Source organism: Trachypithecus francoisi, unplaced genomic scaffold (assembly GCF_009764315.1).
Source record: "Trachypithecus francoisi isolate TF-2019V2 unplaced genomic scaffold, Tfra_2.0 Lachesis_group2, whole genome shotgun sequence".
In the NCBI taxonomy this organism is placed as follows: domain Eukaryota; kingdom Metazoa; phylum Chordata; class Mammalia; order Primates; family Cercopithecidae; genus Trachypithecus; species Trachypithecus francoisi.
The window spans coordinates 111,826,475-111,840,020 of NW_022681465.1; the positions used below are offsets into that span (position 1 = coordinate 111,826,475).

A 13,546-nucleotide genomic window follows, 5' to 3' on the forward strand; every position below is an offset into this window, starting at 1 on the left:
ACAGAGTCTTGTTCTGTTGCCCAGGCTGGAGTGCAGTGGTACAATCATAGCTCACTGCAGCCCTGAAGTCCTGAGTTCAAGTGATCCGTCTCAGCCTCTTCAGTAGCTGGGACTACATGGGTGCACCACCAAGCCTGCTGATTTTTATTTTTTATTTTCTATGGAGACAAGTTCTCACTATGTTGCCCAGGCTAGTCTTGAACTCCTGGCCTCAAGCAATCTTGTCTTAGCCTCCCAAAGCTCTGGGATTGCAGGCAGGAGCCATGGTACCTGGATTCATTCTTCACTTTTCTCAGAAAGAGGGTACCAGGCTCAACATATGAACTCTGACTCATTGGTGGTGCATGGAGTCCATGTGGAAATTCCCTGGGTGAGCCCCTCCCTATCCCAAAGCCCGGCCCCTAACTCAGAGCCTCTCTCTCAGCCCAGCATCTGCCCAGCTGCTCCTCAGAGGTCCTCTGCCAGCCTTCATCCCATCCCACCCTCCCAGATTCAGGCACTCATTAGCATGTCAAAGCAGTTGTCTCCCAACCCACACTGTACCCCTGGATATGCCCACATGGTTAGCTCCCCTCATCCTGTACTTCCCTGAAACCTTGCATTTTCATGTCTGCACACCAGTCTGCAGTCTCCTTGCCCCCATCCTATCAAAGGAAGAATATTTTGCTAATAAGTATTTCCTCTCTTGCCTCTGGTTCTTTTTCCAGCTCTCATTTATGACTTCTGTCTCCTCTCCTCTCACTATTTGAGATGTGTTTGGACATCCCCGTGCATCAAGAACTTCTCTGATGGCCTGTCCCTAGAGTCAGCCAATGACCCCAGACAAGCATCCTCATTTCTGAGTTTCAGCTCTGGACCTGCCCAGGCACAATCAGTGGAGCATCAGAGTTTGCTTTCCATGCTCTTGAGAGGGTCCCCTTCCTGAGTGTCTGTCCACCCTCAGGATGCTTGGTCCCTTTCCCTCGCCACCTGCGAAACCCATGCTCAGAAAGACAGTTTTTACACGTTAGAATCTTCTCCTTAGCCACAGGGAAATAGAATAACAGAGTTGCAGGATACCAGAATCATGCAAAAGACCATTTTAGAATCACATTTAGAATCACAGAATTATAGGCTCCCTACAACACTATATGTCAAAGAGTAGCCCACTCCTACTCAGAACCACTGGAGTGGGGGACTTGTTAAAAAATTGCAGATTATTGTGCTTCATCCCACATGGCGCAAACCAAAATCTCTGACACAGAAGCCCAGGAATTTGCATCTTTTGCCCAGCTCCGCAACTGTTTCTGACACATCGACTGGTTGAAAAACCCTTGCCCTGGGTCAATAGAGTCAGAGAATCATAAGATCCTGGATCCTCATCTTACAGGAAAACTGGATCATGGAACCATAGAATATTTTAGGATTCATGGAAGCTTCAAATCAACCAGTTATACATATTTACTCACAACTTTAGAATCTTAAATTCTATGAATCTCAGTGTCAAGAATTGTGAAGTTGGAAGTGACCCTGGAGTGTGATTTTGTTCTCGTTCTAGGAGGAATTTTTAGTTTCCAGCCTTCCTGTTCCTTTTGGAATGGAAAGCTTTTTCCCTTGTCCCTTGAACGACTGCCTCTATGGTGTCGCCTACATTTGTGAAGATAGATGTTCTTTCCATCTTGCAGTCGGCAGAACCCCTGCATTTATGGAGTAAGTGAGCTTTCTGGAAATGACTTCTACTTTCCATTTAGAACCAGCACACTCTGGCCCACAAAACAGATCTTGCTTGTTGATAAAAATGAATTCAAAAAGACATTATTCCTGTTTTGTTAAAGCAAGGATATTGGTGGAACATGGACAACAGAGGTTAATAAGCTTATGGGGCCTCTGGTTGAGGAAATGAAAGAGAGAGAGAGTGCCAAGGGGCAGTGGAATGCTACTGGAGATTAATAGACGTGTGTGTGTGTGTGTGTGTGTGTGTGTGTGCATGCGTGTGCGTATGTGGTTGGGGGAGGGTTGGATGAAGGGAGGCAATGAAACATACATTAAAAAAATCAGTGATGAAAAGATAACTTTCTGGTCATCTAACCCAGTGTCCTCAATTTACAGATGGGGAAACAGAGGGTAAGAAAGGGGAAAGGACTTTCTCAAGGTCGCATAACAAGTTAATGAAACTTCTCACTCTAGGTAAGTATTCTTTTTTAAGTATAACTCAGCACCCAGCTCCACATGTCCTAAACACCTCCAGTGTGCCAAGCATTGCTTTAGGGACGTTACGGATGCCAACCCTTTAAGCTGTCTGACAACCCTATGTAGCAGGCATTTTTCACTCACTCATTCTCTTATCTAACATATACAGAGGTCCTGCAGCACCCCAGAAGTTCTCCCAGGCAAAGGTGTACCAGAAGTTTCAGAGTTTCTCTCCCCCACTTTGTTCCACAGTGAGAGATGCAAATGCTTCACTGAGAGCTAACACACGGACCAGTTCACACTCTCCAGATCCTTTCAGATCCGAGACTCTGTGATTCGAAGCACTCAGAAGCAAGCGGGAGACAGATGCCCGCAAACAGTCAATGACCATACAACATGTTAAATGCTGTCTTAGTGAAGAGGGAGCTCTGAGGAGGAGAATCAAACACACACAGCTTGCAAGCCAGATGGAATTGGAGGCTTAAAGCAGGGAAGGGGCAGGGGTGGCTGGCACCCCCTGCTCCTGAGGCATGAAAGCTCTGGGGCCATCCAAGTCATCTCAGAGGTTTCATGGTGGTGGAAGCCATGGGCACTGGCCATGTAAAGACAGGGAGTTAAATCTCACTAATCCTCCGCCCCTTCCCGTGTGACCCTAGTGTGTGGCTTTGCCCTGAGACTGTGTCCCCACTGGTGAAACGGGGGAGTGATTTCTACCTCCCAGGGTGGTTGTGTGGCTCTAATCAAACAGTGCTTAGGAAACAGTAGCATAGCCTCAGCAAGTATTAATTCCCTCTTTCTCTCCAACACCCAGGCAAGGCATAGCATTCTCTTCTGGAGTTCAGGGCAGAGTGACCACTAGACAAAACCTCCTTTTATGGTCCGCTTGGTCAGAGAACTCCACCTCATAATCTCCCTGCATGTATTTAAGTTGGAATGAGAAAGAAAGAAATTTAAAGCTTAGAGGAAAATGGGGGAGATGGTTCTTCTTTTTACCCCTTTTCTTGGCTCCCTCCCTTCCTCCCCTGCGTACGAGGGCCTAGGATATTTGGGTCCCCCAAAATGGGAACTGTGTGAAGAAAGTCCAGAAGGGACTTAGACTTCAGGCCCAACAAGAGGAGGAATTTTCCACCCACAAATTTAAAAATGGCTGCTCTGGGCCCCTCAACCTCCAGTTGTTTCTTCCTGGCAGAAAACCAAAATGAAACAAAACCCCCTTTTATTTGGCAAACAAGCAAAGGATTGGGGAAGTCTTGGGAAGATGAAGCCAGGGAAAAGCTTAAAGGGCAGAAGAGGAAGGGATTTTCAACAACTGAGCCTCTCATGGGGAAAGATGATTCATAATCTTTATCTGATTTAATCCCCAGGCCCTTGCCTCTGTTACCTTAAATATCATTACCTCCACTTTATATTCAGAGAGGGATATTCAGACTCAGAGAGGTTAAGCCCTTGTTCAGGGTAACACAGCCAAGAAGCAGGAGAAACAGCATCTGAACCTGGTGTGTCTCTCCAGGTGGCCACATTTCCTGAGGGAGATTGGGGGGTTTCTAAAAGCCGAGCCTGGGCCTGCAGCTTCAAGGCAACTAGTTCCAGAGTTTGGGTGATCCTGCTAGGGCACCATATATGGAGACCTCGCCACAGGCTGGTCCTTGATGGGGCTGGGTGTTCTAGGTCTCAAGGTGACCAAAAGTGATGGAGCTGTAGGTCAGGGCTCAGAGCTGTGCCCTGAGGACTTACATAAGAAATTCTCTCTGGGGCACGCCTTTGCTCACTTCCAATCAGCTTGGCTCAGCCCTGTTCTCACCAGCAGCCTTGGACCACTGCTCCTGCCTCTGCTCTTGCCTTCTTCTTTACTTTCTAACTGGCTTCCAGACCTGTAGGAGAATCAGAGCTTTCTGAAACACGGATCTGACTGCATCACTCCTCTCTTTAAAACACGCCGTGGTCACAGTTTTTTGGCCAACTCCTCCCTAGTGTGGCGTCGGCTTCGAAGGAGCCCACCTGTGTATTTCATCTGGACCCATGGGTGGTGGATCACATGACCTGGGCTGGACTGATGAGCACATCTGGTCTCCCCAGCCCCAGAGATCAACTGAGGTACATGAGCAGAGAGGGCCAGAGACTCCAATCTGGGTTTTCTACTTTTGCCTCTTCCCTTTTTTTCTTGTTTAAAGCCACTTTAAGAATCCAAAAGGATCCTAACTAATACAAAATCCTTTAATGTCTTCCCATTGCCTTCAGGATAAAATCCAAGCCCTTTAAACTGGCCTTGAAGGCCCTTGGTGATCAGACTCTGACTGCTTTCTGCAGTCTCATAGTAGCCACTTGTGCCCCATCAACACCAAGTGATTTACAGTTCTTGGACACGCCACAACCTCAACCATGTTTCTGAGCTTTTGCCCGTGCTGTTTGCTTTGGGTGGAATGGCTTTGTCTGCTCTGTGTGCTTGGCAAACCTTTGCTTTGACCATTACGGCACAGCTAGAGCATTAAAAAAAAAATCTAACTTGGGAAACAGGACGGAACCAGAGTTTCTTTCATGCACCCAGGTGGACCCCTTCACTGTGGCACTAAGCTTTATACTTAAGGTTGCTTTCTTGGCTGACTTCCCTACTGGATTGTGAGCCCTTGGAGGATGGGGCTCACTGAAGAGGAGGGAGTCCTTTACTTAGCAAACACATACTGAGCATCTACTGTATGCCAGGGGCTCTTCTTGTTGCTGGGGATACATGGTGAGAAAATACACAAATTTCTGTCTCTTCTAGTAGGAGAAGTGGGCACTGCTTGAGCAAACACACCCAGGGGCAGTGCGCTTTCAGCAGGTGCTGGGCTATGACAGAATAAGACAGGGGCATGCCGGCTACATGTCTCCGGGCTCAGAGCCCAGAGAAGGACCAGCCCCAAAACAGGCCCTCAGGAAGTGGCTGTTTAATGAATAATTAAGGAACATCCCCAGACAGCCAGGTGGCCCTCTGCCTTCCTTTATGACTGTTACTCAGGACTCTACCAAAACCTGTTTGTTAGTGACTGAGTTGGTCCCAGTTTCCAGCCTACACCCCCTCTTGAGGGGGTCACGGTTACATAAATGACATTGGGATGCGTCTGTGCAACACTCACCTTTCCTGGTGGGAGCTGAACAAAGCAACATTCTCTTTGACTTCACAAGGCCACTCTGTCTCCACCTGGGTCCAGTGTCTGGAAGCCGCCGTGCTCCCATGCCTGACTTTAATCAGTGCTCTCCCTGCCTCCAGCTTTCTAGCCTTCCCTCTGCCATCTCCCTTCTAGGCCTGTTGCCAGCCCTTTGATCCTCTCTGTGACTCTCCACTGGGCCTTTGTCTGGATCCATTAAGGCCATGAAGCGTCACCCTGCTTGGGTCACTCCTGTGCTCAAAGGCCTTCGATGACTCACCATTACCTACAGCATCAAGTCCAAACCCACTAGGGCCCCTCTTGATCTGACTTCTGCTTCCTTTGTCAACCTGTTTACCTCAACTCTTCTCCCACACAGCGCTCCCTGCTGCAGAGCCCTCCACACCTCTGGGGTGCCCTTTTTCCCCTATCTTTGATTGTCTCCTGCTGCTGGATCCTAAGCTGCTTGAGGGCAAGGGCATGCTTTGCTCATCCCTGAATCCCCAACATCAAGCCCAAGACTTTTTTGATTGTGGATGGTCAGTGAATATTTCCAGAGGTAGAATACATGCCTGGCATTGCCCTACCTGCTTGGGGCTGAAATAACTTGCCTTGGCCCACAGTCTTTGAGGTCCCATCTCAGGGGCAGGATTTGCAGACTGAGGCCACTTTCTGGACCACAGAGCGTAATAATAGCTGTTTAAATCTTGCACTTGCCCCTTCTGAAACTTTTTTTTTTTGTATTTCTTACCCACACATATAACCCCATGATTTCCTTCCATGCTCTCACCCTATCACTATGGCATTTTGTCATTGAGATGTTTCTGGTGTAATTTGCTGTGGTGATAATACATTTTTGACCTGTCTGGTCTTGCCTGGAGTTCCTGTATTCTCCACCCTCAGTCTTTGTGGTTTGGGTGGGGCTGACTCTATGACCTACTGCCATGGGTGGGCATTAGATCCATAGCCAGCTAAATAGAGTGCTGGGTAGCCACCTGGCCATGGTGATTGGCTCTAGGATGGCAAGTGACACAAGCTAAGCCAATGAGAGTCAGCCATGGGACTTTAGCTGGAACCAATGGGAAAGCGACTCCCTCCCTCCCTCCCTCCCTCCCTTCCTTCCTTCCTTCCTCTCTCTCGCTTTCTTTCTTCCCTTCTTCTTTCTCTCTCCCTTTCTTTTCTTTCTCTTTCTTTCTTTCTTTCTTTCTTTCTTTCTCTCTCTCTCTTTCTCTCTTTCTCTCTTGACAGAAGCTGGAGAGCAATTGCACAATCATGGCTCACTGCCGCCTCAACCTCCTGGGCTCAAGAGATCCTCTGCTTCAGCATCCCAAGTAGCTGGGGCTACAGGCTGGTCTTGAACTCCTGGGCTCAAGTGATCCTCCTGCCTTGGCCTCCCAATGTGCTGCGATTACAGGCATGAGCCACAGTGCCTGACCAAAAGGAGCCTCTATGTATGGAATTAGCAGGGCTGGCAGAATGTGGGACTGAGCAGCTGGTGACTGGCTTGCCACCACCGGGGGAGGGCCTGCCCAAGGGTGATGCCAATGCAGAGAAGCACACAGCTGAGAGAAGGGCAGGAGGCAAATTCCTGATGACAGTGTTTGACAGGTCCCAATGTACCTTGAAGCTTCCTCTGCTCATGCACTTTTCAGTTATGTGAGCCAATAAATGGTACCTTTTTCCTTCAGTTGCTCTGAATTAGGTTTCTGTCTTGGCCACCTGGAAGGGACCTGCTGGAATCTGTAACTTTGGAGCTGTGTGTCCCCTCCTTAAGAAAACTTCTTATCAGGCAGGTCCCAATCCCGGGAAGCCCTACTATTTAATATTCTCACATTCCAAGAAGAAGCTGATCTTCCTTTGTCTCTAAGCTGCATCTTGACCTACTACAAGCTGGTCCCCATTGTCACGTTGACTGAAAGGGAGGGAACTCACAATGGTGGTGCTTGCTCAAAGATTTGCCAAAGTCCAAATATTCATATCCACAGATCCCAGTTCATATCTCCACACCTCCTCAAAGATGCACATATTTTAGGCCAACAAATCTGCAATTTCACCCTTGAGTGGCATCGGCATTCTTGGGTGGGTGCCATCTGTTCCTGGCAATTTGTCTGCATCTAGTTTGTCAACTGGAGTTGGAACATTTGCCTGCAAGAGCAGTGCCTTTGGTGCCCTTACTTCCAAGAGACCATTTTGGAGCAGGGATTTCCCTGAGGTCCTCCTCAGTTGGGACTGGGGCTGAGGCTTCCTCAGATCTTCTGGATATCTCTTTTTCATCTTAGAGCTGTGATCATCAAGCATCTTGACAGTTCTTTATCTGGCCTCTTTCCATTTGATGCATTTGAAAGTCCTCTGACTCTTGGTCCCACAGGCCTTCCCAAGGTGACTTTCAGGGTGTTTTTAGACTGCATAATTTCAATGCCTCTTTGCCCTAGCTACGCCTCCTGATTCCAAGTCATCAAGTTTTAAATGTTTTCCCAAAGATGCTTTTTTCTTTGCAATAGGCTCTCAGATGTGTCTCCTTAGCTTGTTGTTTTTGCTTTGTTTTGTTTTGGTTCCCACTGTGATGGTCAGACCATGCCAGGCTATAATTGGAGGAGGGACACTGTGTGCTTGGTTGGTGAGGCTCATGGAGCCTCCATCATCTTATGATGCCATCAGAACATGTGGCTTCTGTGGTAGCAAGAGGGAGCTATGTGTTATCAAGGTTTTCATGCTGGAAAGTGATCCTTCAGGCTATCTTGTTTCTTTCTCCAGTTCTGCCCTTTCCCTTCCCCTGCTGCCCTGTGCCCTGGAGGCTGCCCCGCAGAGACCAATCAACAGGCTCCCTTGGTCCTCGGCTTTCTTGGGTTTTATCAAAGAGGTACTGGCAGGGATTAGAGGCAAGGAAAAAGAGCACAATCAGAGTGTCTCTCGGCTGAAGGTGGAGGCTTTTTTGCATTTCGCAGCTGGTGCCTATAACTTCACAAGTTCCTTCCATGCTTTGGCCTCATCACTGTGTCATTTTGTCACTGGGATGTTTTCGGTGTCATTTATTGTGTACATTTCCTGCTTGTACCCTCTCTAAGCTTGACAACTGCTCCTTCCTTGCCCCTCAGGTTGGAGATGGTAATGGCTCCCCACTGACACTGGTCCCAGGGAGCTCTGCCATCCTCGTGGGACCTGTTCACCCTGCCCATGCCTTGAGGTAGCTCTCCTCAAATGGGCCCGATGCAGTGGTCCGTGCTCCCTGCCAGGATCCTCGTGGATTCACCGATAGCCATTTTCTGCTCACCATTCGTTGGCCAGGCCTAGTGCCTTGGGCCTGCCAGCTGCAAGGGGCTGGGAAGGGTGGTGTCGCTTGCGCTCAGAAGACGGGTAAGCAGGTATGGGTGTGCTCTGGTCATCTCCATCACAGGCACCAGCTCACGACTCCCAGTCCTCAGTATTGAGCACTTTGGGGCTCCAGGAGGGTCTCTCCAAAGGCATTCTCTCACCTCCTATTATGTACTGTTCTTCAGAGCTCATTTCCCCCGGGGAATGGCAGGAAGGGGCATTGGGTTTGTATCCAGACTTTGCCTGGCCCTCACTGTGTGACTTTGGGCAAGTCAGCTTTCCTCTCTGAGCCTAAGTTTCCTCATTTGCAACGTGGGATATTGACACTTTCCTTGCAGGCACATTGCTGGGCTGAGACAGTGTATGCACGGGCCCTGGCGCTGGGAGGCACACAGCTGCCAGCAGCTGGAATCAACCATCACGCCCATGTCTGGCAGAAACCAGAACCTTCGTGCTCACTTCACCCTGCTCCCTGAGCAACTGCCCTGGGCCAGCCATGTCTCCAAGCTGGAATACAGGGAGAATAAGGCAGAGGAAGGCCCTGCCTAATGGGTGTTTCTGGTGGGAGTGGACAGGCAATTAACAGATACAATGGCTCCCAAATTACAATGGCTCAACTTATGATTTTTTTTTGAGTTTATAGTGGTGTGACAGCAATACACATTCAGTAGAATCCATATCTCAGGTACCCTTACAACCACTCTGTTTTCCACTTTCAGCACAACATTCAATAAATTACATGATATATCCAACGCTTTATTATAAAGTAGCTTTGTGGTAGTTGACTTTGCACAACTAGGCTGACGTAAGTGTCTGAGCATCTTTAAGGCAGACTAGGTTCAGCTGTGATGCTCAGTAGGTTCAGTGTATTAAATGCATTTTCAACTTACAATATTTTCATCTTACGATGGGTTTATTGGAACATAAACCCATTGTAAGTCAAGGAGCATCTGTGAATGGAAAGATAATTCAGAGTGGTGAGTGCACTGCAGAAATAAAGCCAGCTGATATGAGAAAGACAGAGCAGGGATGTCCCAGTAAGGCTCCTAGAGGTGACATCTGAGCCTGACCTGAAAAATCAGATAAGGCCCATGCTGAAGATCTGGGGCAGAAAGTATGGCCTGAATGATGCTCCCCTGCGCTGGGAGTGAGCTCAGCTTGTTCCCAGGACGGAATGGAGCCCAGGTGGCAGGGAATGTAATAGGAACTGAGTCCCAGGTTGTTTGGGACCTCATCAGCCTTGGTGAGAGGCCTGGATGCTCAGACTGAGATGGGGGCCATTTGGAGGTTTTAAGAAGCAGGTAGAATCCACCGTGAGTCCCTAGTTCAGTTCTTCAGTCCCCAGTTCTAAATTCTCTGACTGCGTTTGTCAGCTCAGTTTCCTTAGCAAATTGCCAGTTTTGGAGGACCAAGGTCCACAGTGAAGGATCCAGGCAGGTTCCTTCCTCATTTCTGGGAAAGCCGAGGCCCACAGTCCCTGGGTCAGGCCCTGGTCCTACTGATGAAGACAACAGCCACCCAATCACACCCCAGCTGGTCCTCCCCACCCTCCACCTTCCTGAGAACCCGCCGTGTGCGCAGGCCCTGCACATTTGCCACGTCCTTTCATCGGCCCACTCTTGGTGAAAGGCTGCCATCGTCATCTCTGTCTGTAGATGAGGAAACTGAGGACCCAGTCTCTCCCGCTCCCTCCTCACCTCAGGACAGCTCCCTCTCGCATGCCGCAGCCCACACGGCATCCTGTAAATAACTGCATGTTCCCAACACCTCTCCTCCTTCTCCTTGGAAACCTGCTCTGGCTTTCCACTTGGACTGCTGGGTTGTCAGATTCCCCGGCTTGGCTCCGTGCGGAGCGTGGCGGGAGCTCAGATATTGCATTTGAAAGCCTGGGGCTGGGCTCCAGCTCAGCCATTCACTAGCTGGGTGACTGTAGGCAAGTCACTGCACCTCTCTGAGCCTCAGTTTCCTCATCAGAAGTGCAGGGTGCAAAAACTCATGTCTGTAATGAAGATTCAATGAGGACTGTACAGAAGTCTCAGCTGAACGTGAGGCACACAGTTGGGTGCTCAACGAAAATGGGTTTACATGAGCTTTATTTATACGACCTCATTTCAGCCCCACAACCACCTTATGAGGTAAGTACTATTGTTATGCCCATTTTACAGAGAAGGAGAGAGGCAGAGAGAGGTCAGGAAACTTGCCAAGGTCACACAACTAGAAGGTGCTATACCGGGGTTGCATCTAGGCTGTCTGGTCCCAGAATTTGCTTTCTGAACCTCTCTGTCCTTCTGAAACCAGGATGTCTGAATGGGAGATGAGGCTCACTCCATGGCTGGATGCAGGATGAGGTGGCACTGAGGGATTATTCCTCACTGTCCATGGTCACCCTGTGTCTCTGTGTGGTTGCTATGGTAGACGCAGGTTGTCCTATTTTCTCTGGTAGCTTTTCTTCCATATAGAGCCTTAATATTCCCTTGGGGAGGCACTCGTTCCCATTCTCTGGCCATGTGGTTTGGATGGAATTGAATCTTCTTTCCCTCAAGCTCTAGAGATTGGCATGGAACCCAGGCCTAGGATTTAGGGATGAACATGTGATCCAAGATGGTCCAGTGAGACTCAATCCTGGGGCTTGTCCTGGAAATATTAGAAAACCTCTCTTTCTGTTGGACTTGCTGAGGTGGGAAAGCATAACCCTGGAGCTGCAGGGTCACAGTGTGGAAAGAGCCGGCCCCAAAGGAAAGCCACGCCAGAAGAGGCGCTAATAGACAGAGAGAGACTGGACCTCAGTCACATTTTGTGAGCTCCTAGATCAAGCCCTTCCTGAAATCCAAAGATCTACCCTTGAATTTTTCAGTTACATAAACAAATACAACTCCTTTGGCCTTTAACCATTTACATTTGGCCTTTAACCATTTACATTTGTTTTTCTATCACTTGCATCTAAAATAGGATTGACTGGTAATGTGCTAAGTAGTTCACGTTTGTTATTTCACTTAATCCAGTGGGGTACTTACATTGTGATCATTATGCAGATGAAGGAACTAGGGCTAAGAGAGGTGTATTATATTGGCCAAGAGGTCACAGCTAGCACGTGGTAGAGCTGGGATTAGACTCCACACATTTCGACTCTGGACTGAACTTCGACTGCTCTGCCTTATGGTAGAAGCCAGATGTCGCCCTTAAATACCATGTATAACGTCTGCTCTCCAGCTCTCATCCAGCTGCTCTCCCTGCCGACTGTCATGCCCTTTAACCCCCACTTCCTCAGGAAAGAAGCCTTGCAGGCTACACCCTCAGACTAAGCTCTGTTTTCTGGTAGACATTTTATGGCCTACTATAATTTTTCTTCTGAGCTCCACTGAACTTCAATAATTATTTGTTCTGGGTTTATCTCTTCTGCTGGGTGGGAGTCCCCCAAGGGCAGAGATGACGTCTGTCTGGCCATTGTTGTAGCCCCGATGCCTTGGCACGGCGCCTGGCCCATGGTGGGCACCTGGTAAATGTTTGTGGAATAAATGGATTGTGTAGTTTTTTCATTCCCACTGTGGCGCTGGATCACGGTACACCTGTTTGACTGCAGAGTTGTATCACTCTGACACTGTACAATTCGCCCTGGCTCTGCTGTCTTGTAGGCTGCTGTGATCTTGGGATGTTTACTTATCTTTGTGCACATATTTATGCTTTTCCTTCTTAACAGTGAGTTATTTGAAGATAGGGCAGTGTCTCTGACCCCGCATCCTTTGAGTAGTGGTAATAACAGTAGCAATAACAATACAAATAGTATGCTGATCATGAGTGCTTACCACCTGCCAGACACAGTTCTAAGGCTTTGACATGCGTTGCTTCCTTTCATCCTTACATCAAACTGTACTACATGTAGCATTATGACCCCATTACACTGAAGGGCAAACTGAGGCTCAGAGAGGTGATGTGGACTCTTTGTGCCTCCCCAGTTTGAGTTAGGGTTCTGTGTCATGCAATCAAGAGTCCTTGCTTTCCCAGTGACTTTATGGAGGCAACCTATGGAGGATGGAAGGCAGCAAGTGTGGCAGCAAGGCTGGGGTCAGCGGGGAGCTTTAAGATTGATCCAGCAAATGAAGGCCTGGCTGTCCCCGGTCAAAAGGAAAAGAGTTCTCACTGTGGAAGATAAAAGGAGAAAAGAGCTGGTCAAAGGAAGAAGGAGCTGTGAGAAGTGGGGGCCTCAGGACAAGGACATGTGGGTAGGGGCTGAGGGGTGCTGGGGACAGGGCACCAGGGATGCAGCTGGAGAGCCTGGGCTTCTACCTAGCCTCAGCACTCTTTGGCTCTGTGATCTGCAGCAAGGCACTGTGTCTTTCTGAGCCCACTTTGCCAGGCTGGTGCCAGGCTTGAGATAACACCTGGGAATTGCTAGCCAGTGCCTGCCATGGAGGAACAGGAACCATGAATGGGGTGCCAAGGGCGAGGGGTGCTGCAAGCTCTTCATCTGCATGAACTCAGGGAGCCTCTCAACAGACCTAGGAAGCTGGCATCGCAATAATCACACTCCACAGAGGGGGAAGCTGGGGAGGGAAGCACAGCCGCTCGCTCGAGGCCATCAGTCGTCAGAGGCCGCTGAGATCTGTGCTCTGGCTGTATGGTTCCAGAACTGCCCTTTCCTACTGCGTCACAAGAAGGGCTTGAATTTGGATGTCTATGAGAGAAGGGGCTGGTGCAGACAGTTGCTGACTTTGTACCATCTCCCCTTATGGGTTCAAGTTGCTATTTTCATCATTTACCTGCAAGAGACTCTGCCCCTTCTCCCCAGCATATCTCAGGGCACAGTAGACAGACATTTGGCAGCAAGCCTGTGGGAGCCTGTGCTGGAACTGGGGCTCAGAGACAAATAAGACCTGGTGCCCAGCTTGTTCAGCAAATGAGAGGGTGGGACTGAGGCTTGGAGCTCCAGACAGCCTCTGTAC

The 13,546-nt window shown here is 49.0% G+C and overlaps 1 protein-coding gene across 2 annotated transcripts in view; it reads right to left on the reverse strand.

Moving 5' to 3' along the window:
- CPLX2 (complexin 2) overlaps positions 1-13,546 on the reverse strand; it is an 88,098-nt gene that overhangs the window by 17,091 nt on the left and 57,461 nt on the right. The window contains exons 1-2 of one of the 2 annotated variants that reach the window (XM_033180124.1): positions 9,627-9,638; positions 204-210 (exon numbers count right to left, since the gene is read on the reverse strand). The exons of the other annotated variant lie outside the window; for it this stretch is intronic. The gene's annotated coding sequence lies outside the window, so the exon portion shown is untranslated. Of the gene's footprint in view, positions 1-203; positions 211-9,626; positions 9,639-13,546 lie in introns of those variants that run through there. 2 annotated transcript variants of the gene reach the window in all.